The 12,595-nt window shown below is 36.6% G+C and overlaps 1 protein-coding gene across 7 annotated transcripts in view; it reads left to right on the plus strand.

Moving 5' to 3' along the window:
* Nucleotides 1-386: 386 nt before the first annotated feature.
* Nucleotides 387-12,595, plus strand: part of DOP1A (DOP1 leucine zipper like protein A) — an 85,731-nt gene continuing 73,522 nt past the window's right edge. For all 7 annotated transcript variants that reach the window (XM_016118633.2, XM_036219750.1, XM_016118638.2 and 4 more), the window contains exon 1: nt 387-500. The gene's annotated coding sequence lies outside the window, so the exon portion shown is untranslated. The remainder of the gene's footprint in view (nt 501-12,595) is intronic.

The raw sequence follows: 12,595 nt of genomic DNA on the forward strand, positions 1-12,595 counted from the left end.
AATCCTCCTTGTAGTAACTGTGATTAGGGAGTTCTAGATTCAAAACAGTTGCAAATCTGATAACTATTTGTCTCCTAAATTCATGTCTTCTACACTCTTTGGGCCTCAAGTTTCATACGAAATACAAAAGAATTATTTAAATTATACTTAATTACTTAAATAACATTTATAAACTGTTTTCAATTCCCTTCAAACTCTATCAACATAGGGCTGGCTCTGGCGAGTTGAGAACACCTGCGGTATCCCTTTCCAGGCCCTCTCCGGTAGTTAGTGGCCCTGAGCCGCTTCCTGGATAGTCCGCTTGAGGGCGCTGTGGTCGGCTAGCGCTGAGAGGAAAGAAAGGGACCGGGGGCGGAGATCCAGAGCCTTCGACGTCAACGCCGGCGTGGGCGCGGTGCACGCTGGGAGCTGTCACTAGGCCTTTCGGCTTTCGGCCTCGGTGTAGCTACCGCGGTTGCCAGGAGAGCGGCGCTGGCGTGGACCGGCCGAGCCCACGGCAGGTAACAGCCCCCCTGTCCCCAGAGCGTTCGCGAGGCCGGCCGGTGGCCCTGAGCGGCTTCCTCGGCTTGGCTCGTTCCAGAGTCACGGGGACAACCCGCGGGTCAGGCTGCTGTGGCGTCGGGGGTGTTGTCGCCCTGGCCCCGCCTGGAGCCGCGAAGCCGGGCGACCGCTCTCTGGTTTCCGGAGAAGCGGGAGCTGCGCCGGGACCGGCGGGCCGGGCGAAGGCGGGAGGGCGGCCCTGGGCACGGGTGGCTGTAGGCGGGGCCGGGGCGTCTGGTAGCTGGTCCCGAGCCTCCTGCGTTGGGGCCAAGCAGTGTGCAAGGCTCAGGTGGAGGTCGCACCTGTGCGATAAAAGCGCACGGGGTAACCCCTTTGTTGGCGCATCAAGGCATGGTGCGGTCTCATTAATTTGTTGGGTCCTTTTAATATTATAAATAATGAATGCCACCCATGGTTAATGATCCATGTGGGGGTTGGACAGGACTGCACAAGTTTATTAGAGGAAGTCAGATTAGTCATAAGGAAGTTGTTAACAATGATCACTTTTGATTCCCAAGCCTTTTAAAGTTAAAACATTTGTTACCGGTTCACTCTCCTAGCCTACCTTGAGTGGGGAAGGATAGTGGCACACAGCTATACTTTTTTTTAAAGCTAAGTGAATTGTGTTTTGATTATTCTTACACCATCTTAGAGTTCTGTGTTTGAGAAATATGAAGATTGGGAAAATCTGATTTGGAGATTGTAGTAACAGCAATTAAAACATTTAAAAAATAATTACAGTAGAGTTAAGAAAACTAAGTTTGCCTGACAAACCCTGAACTACAGAAAGAAAAAAAATCTCTCAATTTCGATGTTGTTGGTCAGCTATTTTCTTTGCAGACATGAGGTCTTAATTTTGCTATGAATAACATGTTAACTAAGTTAACTCACCACCTGATAACGCAGTGATTTAGTTGAGCTGACAAGTTATAACAAGAGTACATTAACACCAGTTGTAGTACAAATGCTTTTTTAGTGATTACTTTCAGCTGCTACTCTGAACTAACTCCCCAGAATTGCTAAACAGTAGCAAATCTCCAGGTGAGCTTGATTATTAGGAACCCAAGTACTAAAGAATTAAAAACACCTAAGTTAACACACCAGAAAATGTGACTCCATAACCAAAATGTTAAATGTAAATTAAATGTTAATTAAATGTCTGACTATATAAAGTCAAAGGAGTCCATCCTATTTGTAGTTAAATTAGTGGAAAGAGTTCTGGCCTGGGAATGAGAGATTTCATTCAAGTCCTTTGTTCTCCTTCTAACCAGGCATGTGATCTCTCTAGGCTTCAGTTTCATCATCTGTTTAAGGGAATGTCATAGGATCCATGGCTAATTTCACAGTTTTCCATGACAAATAATTTGGGCGCACATCGGGTTAAATCCGGGCTTTAACATTTTATTTGTTTTGAACTGCAGGGCTTCTCAAAACCATTACTACCATGCTTATATGCATGTAAATACTCAGGGAAGGTTATTGAAGCATTTCTAAATTTACCTGACCAAAGAGCCTGTTTTCTCATGGCCAACCTGTTAACATCTCTTAAAATATAATTACAGCAGGTCCTCCAATGACGTTTCCTTCAATGCCGTATGTGTACAACGTTGCTGAAGGAACGTTATGTCAATTGGCCTATTAGTTTCATTATGTGTCATTTCACTTCAGTTCCAAGAACTGACTTACTGTACATAGAACACCAACTTGAAAATTACAGTACTTGAGCTGAGTGCCATTTCAACTCTAAAATTCCCCACATTATGTTTTTGCTTTCAGTTTAACCTTTCTGAAGCATCAAGATCTAGTGGTAACTCACTGGTATAACAAAGGCTTATATTTTCCTTAGTGAAATATTAAGGATGCATATAGGTTTCTGTGCGCCTCAATGGTTTAATTTATGGCAGAAAAGTATCTTTTTTCCTAGACTCTTGATGCTTTTCTGTAACCTTAATTATTTCATGTTTTGAATTTGAACTTATGGTCAAGTTATTTTTTTTTTTTGAGAATGGCATTATAAAGTTCCAACAAATAAAGACTTGTTAATGACATTGTTTTTACTATGAATGATAAAACTACTTTAAATGTACTTAATAACTAATTTTAAGAGGTTAGGTTGTTGAAAAGAATTTAATGTTAAAACAAATTTTAAGACAGTTATTTCTGAATTGCTTACTATTTGGGGCCTAAGTACTGAATACAATCTTAAAACTATTTTGCTAAATTCTATCAGGTGTCATTAGCTCACAAATGTGTGGGTACTTCTATCTATTCTTTGTTACTATGTTAGGGATGAGTGCCATCTATTAATGTACTCCTTTGGAGGGGTAAGGGGGAACAGTACATTTAATTTCAATAGATAAGCCTTAATTCAGGTAAGTGCTCTTTCTGAAATGAAATTATTGTATAGAAGTATAGCGCTGCTATTTTCGTGTAATAGCTAACAGTATTTCTTGAAAATTTATTGTTTGAAAATAAGTACTTTTGATCCTCATGTCTTTAAATTGTGATTTCTATTTTCTCTTTATTATATTCACCTCCCCCTCCCAAACTAGTTAAGCCTGAAAACTCATTGACTTTTTCATTGCACAGGCCAAATATACGGCATCAAATTTATTAAGAAAAAACTTACATATAACATGCACTCATTACATGTGTACGTTACATACACATCCATGTAACCACCACCACAATAAAGACTGGAAACATGCCACCACTCAGGCCTGTATTGTGCTTTTGTCCTCTTTAAATGCTCTCCCTGTCTCTACATGTCTAAATCATACCTATCAAGTCCTAGCTCAAATGCCACCTTGTCCATGAATCCTTTTTAATTATCTCATTTAGAAGTAATTTCCTTTTCTTCTGACTTATTTACATTTCTTTGAACATCCTTTTCTGTCCTTCATGGTGGCTAAATGAATGGCACGCTCATAGTAGGCACTTACTGTTGACCCTGTAGGTATGTGTAATATTTTTCAAACTTCAGTTATTTTTACATCATCTTTAAAACTTTGGCCGTAGCTGCATACTTCCTGCATACTTATTTTCTTAATCTTTCTTTATATCTATTTGATTATGAAAATAATTTTTTGAAGGAAATTTGAAATAACTATAGTAAGTGAAAAGCAAGTATCACTTGCCATAAACAGAAGGTAGACCTAAAGATGAAAAGAAAACAAAACAGTGTTGTTAAATTCTAGCTAGAAATAATTGCCTGCTGAAGACTCTAAGCCTGAGATTTACAGTTCTTTGTTTGAAAAGAGATTAGCAAGAATTATAGAGGTGTTGATAACACCAGTCAGACTTCCTGATGCAGTCTGAGGGATTAAAGGAAAATGAAGAGGGAATAACTTTCCTGCTTGATTCAGTGTCACTTAGCCCTGTCCTTGGGCCCCATAATCATCTCAAATCTGGCTGGTGGCCAAAATTTAGGAGATACTATATTATACAGGGCTTGGACATTCCTTAGAATTTTATCTGTGACAGAATTGGAGAATAAAGCCTCAACTGTAAAGTAAAAGATGTACTAGAATTAACTTTAAAAATACAATACGAAGACCCAAAGTTCATATAATTATAATTGAATCATAAGTGGGTTTTTTTTCCAAATATGGTTTTAATTTTCCTTTTACAAATAAAACATCACTTTTTGTTATTAGGGTACATTAGCTTTAATATAAACCTTTGAATCTAAAAAAATATAACAACCACTGGGATTCTTTTATATGACTAAGTGATGAATTGATTTAGGAGTGATGAAATGTTAATAATGTAATGTTTATCTGGCAAAGCTATAAGAGTAGATGATGTAATAAACTTAGAATCTGATATCTTCTTCACCTCTTTAAGCCGTATTTTAATAAATCCTGCAAATGACATTTCCACCCTATTTTCTTCTGAGGTAATAAAAATTGTATCTTGTGGCAAGAGTTTTATATGAACAGGCAGGAAAATTAATTCCCTACTCTTGTTCTGTAACATTTGTCATATTTTAACTCGTTATGGTTATTTACAGGCATATATCTATATTACGAACTAAATGGTTAAATTGCCATTATTTTATGTTCATGGGCAAAGAGTTCAGATAAGTGTACTATTTGGTGTTGCTGTTTTACAAAAAATAATTACCTCAGTGTTACTAAGTTTATCACTACATGCAATAATTTGCTACACAACCAGAGGTCAGATTGCTGTTAATCTAAGGTTCTGGAATGCAACCTGAATTTGGAAGGAAGAAACGAGCCCTTTGGGTGAATAGTCCTTTTTTTTTTTGTAAAAGAACCTTCACCCAAACAAGTAAGTTTTTTCCTCTGTCTCTACTATGAAATAAAGCAGCAGTATAGAAGCTGTGCAGATAAACTCATTATTTAAAAGTGACAAGTGACTATAATCATAAAAACTATAAAAGCACAGTAGTCTTAATCTTTTGAATTAAATGGGTAAATAGCTCTGCATTTCCAGTCGCTTTTGATTGTCCCATTCCATTATGAAAAAGTTCTATAAAATATCAGCCATCTGAAACCTTTAGGATATGTGTTATTCTGGCCAATCCAATTTTCCAAATAGCTGGAACTTTTATATATCACAAATGCCATCCCAGTCTGCTGATTATATGTTTTACTCGGTCTACAGCATGATGCACTTGGCACTATGGCTTTTCTGTACACACTTACATATGCCTTATAATGTGTCTCAGTTTTAAAGTTTCCTGGACGGAAGTCTGTCTCCTGAGAAAAAAATAGGACATAGTATTTGCTTTAAAGTTAGTGTCTGTCATTTTGGAAGACAAATATTTGAATGATTTTCCATATTTTGTATTACCAATTCTATAAGTGTTACCACCAATTAGGAGTTCACCTTTGAGCCCGAATGAGGAGTTCCAGCAACACTTTTTTGTGGCATCTAGCATTTTACTGGAAGGCTATCTTCAAAGCATTGTGTCCAGTCCTACCTGATTCTATCATTTGAGGCTGCCTATTAAGTTTATGTGCTGTGATAACTAGTACTGTTTTTATCATGTCTTATAGAGGTTGTGGTTTTAAAAAAAAAGGAAAATATTATTTGAGAATAAACTTGTCAATTGCAGCATAACAAATCATTTCAAAATGTAGTGACTTAAAACAACAGTATATATCTGTTTCTGTTAGAGGTTCTGGCTTGAGTATTTTTAGAGGTCGCATTCAGATGTCGGCCTGGGCTATGGTCATCTAAAAGTCTGATTGGGGTTGGAGAACCCCCTTCCAAAATACCTCACTCATATGCTGGCAAGTTGTTTCTGGCTGTTAGGGGGAGGCCTCCCCACATGGGCCTCCCCACAGGGCTTCTTCAGTGTCTTTATGACAAATGAGTGATCCAAGAGACACCAAGATGGAAGCTGCAATGTTTTTTATAACCTAACTTTCATCTCTGTTGTGTTCTATTTATTGTTCACATAAGCTAGCAGTAATTGTGTGTGGGAGAGGACTGTGCAAGCGCGTGACTATCTCGATCTTGAGTTGAGGATCATTGGAGGCCATCTTCGTAGCTAGCTACCATACCTTATAAAGCTAGTATGTGAGCATGTCTCTTAAGCAGTATATATTTACTCAATATGCGGTATCAACACAGCTTGTGGTTTTAGAATATTCAGAGATAAAATGCCACTTGAAGATCACTGTACTAAACAAAAGAAAATGCCTAATCTCTGGTTCTTTGAGAGTGATACAATGATCCTGGATTGAAATGTAACATTAAAGATACAGAGTTTATTTTTATTTTCTTTTTCATTATTATGAAATGGAGGGAAGAAATGTCATATTACACAGCTGCTATTTGATGTTCTTTAGGGGCATTATTCATTCACTTTTGAAAATTAAACTTATCTATTTAAGACAATAAATAGGGAATAAGTCACATGATTTTAAAAGTATAAAAAAATATACAGTGAAAAGTTTCCCTCTCCCTTGTCCCTATCTACCCACTTCCTACTTGGCCTCCAGGAAATAATCGGTTTTATTGTGTGTTCTTTGAGAGCGAGATTACACATACGCAAATTATATGAATAGATATTCTCCCCTTTTAAATTATGATAGCATATTATAAATACTGTGATGCACCTTGAATTTTTAAGTTTATATATCTTGGGAGCACTTTCTGAATCAACCCATAGACTTCATTCTTTTTACCAGCTGGGTATATTCTATTGTCATTCAATGATAATTATCGGTCATTTACAGTGGGTCAAGCACTTTGCTAGGAGCTGAGGAGGTGAGAACTAAACTAATAGATGAGGACTTTATCACAAGAATTATTACCCCTGGGAGTCACAGTTCAATTGTAATAAAACAAACTACAGTGCATAGTAGGTTCAAAGGAAGGAGGTGTGTGAGCATCAAGGAGATGGTGGAATGGTCAGGGAAGACTTTCCAAAGGGAGTACAGTCTGAGACTTAAGGATGAGTAGGTACTAGCCAGGTTAATTTGGGATTTAGTATTAAAGGCAGAAGGAATTTTTTAAAAAGACTTTAAAACATGTTACAAAGGTATAATAATCAAAACAGCATGGTACTGGCATAAAGAAAAAACAGTGTAGTAGTGGCATTAAGACATATATAGACCAGTGAAATAGAATAGCAAACTCTGAAGTAAACCAAAGTGTATTTTTGATCAAATGATTATCGACAAAGGATGCCAAGACCACTCAACTGGATAAGGATGGCCTTTTCAACAAATGGTATTGGGAAACTGAATATCCACAAGCAAAAGAATGAAATTGAAACCTTACTTTGCACCATATACAAAAATTAACTCAAAATGGATTAAAGACCTAAACATAATACACAGAAGTATAAGACTCATGGAATAAAACGAGGAAAGTTTTGTGGCACTGGATTTAGCAATGATTTTTTGGCTGCGATTGCAAAAGCACAGGTAACAGAAACAAAAATAGACAAGAATACATCACACTTCTGTGCATGAAAGAACACAATAGAGTAAAAAAGCAATACATGGAATGGGAGGAAATACTCAAATCTATCTGATAAAAGGCTAATATGAATCTATAAAGCACTTCTGCAACTTAACAAAAAGACAACTCAAAATATGGGCAAAGGACTTGAATAGACATTTCTCCAAAGGTGATATACAAATGACCAACAAGACTATGAAAAGATACTGAACATTAATTATTAGAGAATTGCAAATCTTTCTACACTATGATATGACCTCACACCCATTTGGATGGCTACTATTTTAAAAAACTCAGTGATGTGGAGAAATAAAACCTTTGTGCACTGTTTGTGGGAATGTAAAATGGTGGAGCTGCTTTGGAAAACAGTTTGGTGGTTCCTCAAAAAAACAAATGGAACTAGCATATGATCCTGCAATCCCTTTCAATTCTTTTGGATATATATCCAAAAGAATTGAAAGGAAGATCTCAGATTTTTATACACCCAAGTTCATAGCAACACTATTCACTGTAGTTAGGAGGTGGAAACAACTTGAATGTCTATGAAAGGAAGAATGGATAAACAAAATGCAGTGTATACAGACAATAGAATATTATTTAGCCTTAGTAAAGAAAGCAATCCAGTCACATGCTATAACATGGATTAACCTTGAAGACATTCTGTGAAATAGGCCAGTCACAAAACAGACAAAGACTGTATGGTTCTACTTTTATGAACTATATATAGTAAAGAAGTCAAGTTCATTTAGAAACAGAAAGTAAAATGCTAGTTGTCATAGGCTGGGGGAGAGGGATAAAGGGGAGTTGTTTAACGGGTATAGTGTTTCAGTTCTGCAAAATGAAAATGTTCTGAAGATAGATTACACAACAATTTGAATATTATAAATTTTATGTTGTACCACGATTAAGAAATAACATTAAATTTTTAGAAACATGAAACATAATGCATTTTTAAATACTATCCTGTGATGTAAGCCATGTTTCTAAATATTGGAAAAGGCACCTATCAAAGAATAAGCCAATCAGGTTGAATCAGAAGATATCACAGCAGTTTGAGTATATTTTGATAGGGAAAAAGTTCCTGAAAAGGAGCATTGTTCTTACCAGAAAAGGAATAGTATGTGCAGCGAGATGGTAGAGAGCAAATCTTGAGCAGCGGACAGTTGACTGATGCCAAAAAAATATGCGATGACACTTGTTAAGGATGGTAAGGCTGACTATTGAGGATCATCATGATAGGTATAGGGACCATTGCGATGAGATTTTACAGTAGAGGAGAGACACTGGCATGAACTCCAAGTATAGCCTGGGAGTTTATAGCCAAGGAGCAGGGTGGGGGTTAAGGGATGGAAAATTACTAAGAGGAAATATTAGGGATAAGGGAGGATCCTGGTTAAAACAACCTAGCAGGATTCTCGCTGAAGACAGGCCAGGGCGATCAGATTTTAGAGGACGGGGACCTTATTAGGTATTAAGGGGCAGGGGGTAGTTCTCATTAAACAGACTTAGAGGGGTTCTTGCTAAAACTAGATTTTATAAGAATGTGCACATACGGGCCTAGGAGAGGGTTCAGAAGCCTGACTAAAGTTTGGTCAAGCAAAGAAACTTTGTGACTAGGTTTTGCTTAGGACAGAAATATGAATTATAAGATTGATTGAATTCGGTCCAATTTATGAAAAGACTAATATGATTAAGAAGTTGCATTTCATTTATAAGTAATTGAATGTTGCAATGATAAGAGTACTTATATGGTAAGTAAGCACTGGGCTAAAGTTCTTTTCATGGATTATAAATTGAGCTTCCAGCAGGGAGTAATATGCTCAAACTATTTTTTTGCTATGTAAAATTAATTGGCTGTTAGAGAAGCTGAAGGCAGTAAAATGGGAGGCTGCTGTAATAGTTTAAATGAAGCTATTCAGGAGCCATGGTTAAAAGACCAAAGTTAGGAAACAAGCAAATGAGCAAATTGCAGATTGTAATAAGTGCTAGGAAGGAAATAATGTGATATTTTAGAGTAGATGTTAAGATTGTAGACATGGAAACAGGCCAATTGAGAGAGTGATCAGAAAAGGCTTCTTGAGGGTTTGATATTACTTAGAGGATGGGAGGGAGTTTGCCACATAAAGAGTTGACCTAGGGGTGTTCAGGTATAGAAAATAGCAAATACAAAATGCCCTGTAATGCAAAAAAAAAAAAAAAAAAAAAAAGAAAGAAAAGAAAGAAAGAAAAAAAGAAAAAAAAACCTTGTGAATTTGAGTTTGGATAGTCTCATAAGATGACATAAGATTTTAAAGGATCTCTGGCTTCTCTGAAGGATCGTAGGATCTCAAGAATAGAAACAATTTAGTAGTGTGCTGGAGTCAACTCTAACTGGTTAGAATAATAGAAAAGGAAAAGTTGTTATAAATTCAGGATATATAGTTAACATGCTACTTGATGCCGTAGTACTAGAGGAGATAAGTTTGGGGAGAAAAGAGAGTATCATTCCTGATTGAGCCTTGAAGTACTTCAGCATTTTAATAATATAAAATAATAGAGAAGAAGAGCCAGCATGACTGAAAGAGAGTGGTTGGGAGGGTCTCAACATACCTTAAGAGTGAAGAGTCCTGGGAGCCAAGAACAAAGTACTGAATACTGAAACTTTGATTCCAATGAGGGGCTAGAGAAGTGGCCATTGGCTTTGGCTAATGCATTTTACTGGTGACTTTTATATGGGTGGTTTCCTTAGAGTGACAGTGGCATAAGACATTCTTTTGAGTAGGCTGAAGAGTGAATAGGAGATAAGGAAATGAAATAGTATAGAGAAATCTTTCAAAAAGTTTTGTAATGAGAAGTAGATTAGTAGCCAGGGAGTCTGTAGTGGGTAAAGGGAAGGCTGTGGACTTTAGTTTTTCACTGGGGAGATTCCAGAGCTTGCCCATAGACTGATGGAGAATGACCCTGTAGAGTAGAAACTGGTACTGAAAAAGAGTGAGCTAATAAAGCACCTGGGAAAATTCTTAAGGCAAGAGAAGGATGGGATCCAGAACATAGCAAAAGGGTAGGTAGGCTTTTGGTAGAGAAGGATCCTTTGTTCCTCAGAACAGGAGGGAAAGTAAAGAATACAGATATAGGTGGAGATAGGTTTGTAGATTTATTGAAGGAAAGGAAAGAGCATTCCTTTTGCTTCTGTTTTCTTAAATTTGAAGTTTGATCTTTAGCAACATGAAATAGTTGTGTCAGGCAGATATATTTACTAAGGAAACAGTAGGTTGAAACAGTGTCGAGTACCCGTTTGAGGTTTCTGTTTCTCAAAGTATAGTCAGCCTGTTTGTATGCTTTTTCTTCAGTAATGTTCAGTTGTTTGGCTTTAGGCATGGAAAAACAGATAATTGAGCTCAATCAGGATTGGGATTTTGCTAGGTAAAGTATAGCAGAGGGAGTAAGGAGGATACTTTACTTCCTGGCCCTGAGGTAGCATGGATATTAGAAGGAAAAAGAGCCTCCGGAGAGTGAAAAGTAGTGGTTAAGAGTTAGAACGCTAAAGCCAGACTTCCTTTAGTTTAAATCCCTCGCTCTGCCATTTATTAACTGTATCACATAATGTTTCTATGCTTCAGTTTCTTTATCTATAAATGTAAATGACAATAATAGTAATAGTGTTTACCTAATAGGTTCAAATAGGATTAAATGAATTGTATGCAAATCATTTGAACAGCTCCTGCTATTAGTAAGCACATGGTAAGGTTAGCTAAGATGCTGCTACCTCTGCTGCATTAGAGGAGGTCTTATCCTCAGAAGATGAGGGTAGAAGGCAGGACATGCAGAAAAAGCTGAAGATCTACTGATAACATTATCTGGTATTTCCTAGAGTATGTATGCCATTCAAAGGCTTGAGAGTGGGTCAAGGTAGGGGAAGTACAGAGCATCAGGGTCATAGTGGGTGGACTTAACCAATTTTGAAATACCTGGTGGGTGTCTTCAGTCTATATTGTTAGCCATCCAGGGAAGTTTCATATTTTCTGTAGTAAATAGCTTTATAAGTTGGTTAAATAAATGTTTTGCTAAAAATTATTTAGTGAAGTGTCAACATTGAAACCCAAAACTTGACCAAATAAAACAGATTTGTTAATAATTGTCATATTCATTTGTTAGATGAATAATTACTGAATGATAATTTTTTAATTTAGTTTTAAAAGTTTGGGAAAGAGTATATGTAACATTTTTAAAGGTACTTTTTCTTTCATCATCAACAAGTGGGGTTCCACCCTCTCCCATTGCATATTTATTGCCTTAAATAATTTATTCATTTATATCTTGGGATGTGATATAACACTTGGACAGTCCATACACACACACACATTATATCTTTAGAACTGGATAATACTAAATATTTCTCTCTTTAACCCTCCCTCTACTTTTGATGACAGAGGAGGGAGAGAAGAGGAGAGCTCAGCTAGTGATAAGCATATAAAGTCTCCTGATGCAGTATGGGGATGTGTTACATTTGCATTATGATACAAGTTTGATTTGTGGGCTGTTTACAGATTCTTTGTTAAAAAATGAGATATGCACAGAGATGAAAGTAAAAAACAATATTTTGATGATATCACAGCAACTGAAACATGGCTTTATATTTTAGGAAAATATTAGCAATGGATTGGAGGGAAAAACTGGTTTATCACCACGGATAGTTTGAAGAGTACTGATCTAAGCCATTTTAAAGTAAAATACAGAAAAATTTACCTGAGAACTGTAATTTGCATTTATCATATATTGGATGGAAAATTCATAAGTGATGCATCCCTAGACTTCTCCTCTGATATAAAATGAGTAATTTTATTTGCATTAAAATCACTGAAGAAGCATAAGCAGATGTTTAGTCCTAGGATCCAACCGTCTTTTTACATGAAAAAAAATACTGCAACTCCCTGCTAATAAAACGTCTCCAGAATGTCTTTATCATTTTCAGCTGTTATAAGATTTTTCTTTTAATGTTCTACCTGAATGTTTTATGTGTCCTATGCTATATGAACTCTTTAAATCATATTAAAATATTTAGACGCCTTTTAACTAAATAAGAAAATCCAAATTTCTTACATGACAACCTTTTTAGCTGTAAACACATGCAGGA

The sequence above is a fragment of the Rousettus aegyptiacus genome, unplaced genomic scaffold (genome assembly GCF_014176215.1).
Source record: "Rousettus aegyptiacus isolate mRouAeg1 unplaced genomic scaffold, mRouAeg1.p scaffold_m13_p_1, whole genome shotgun sequence".
Classification (NCBI taxonomy): domain Eukaryota; kingdom Metazoa; phylum Chordata; class Mammalia; order Chiroptera; family Pteropodidae; genus Rousettus; species Rousettus aegyptiacus.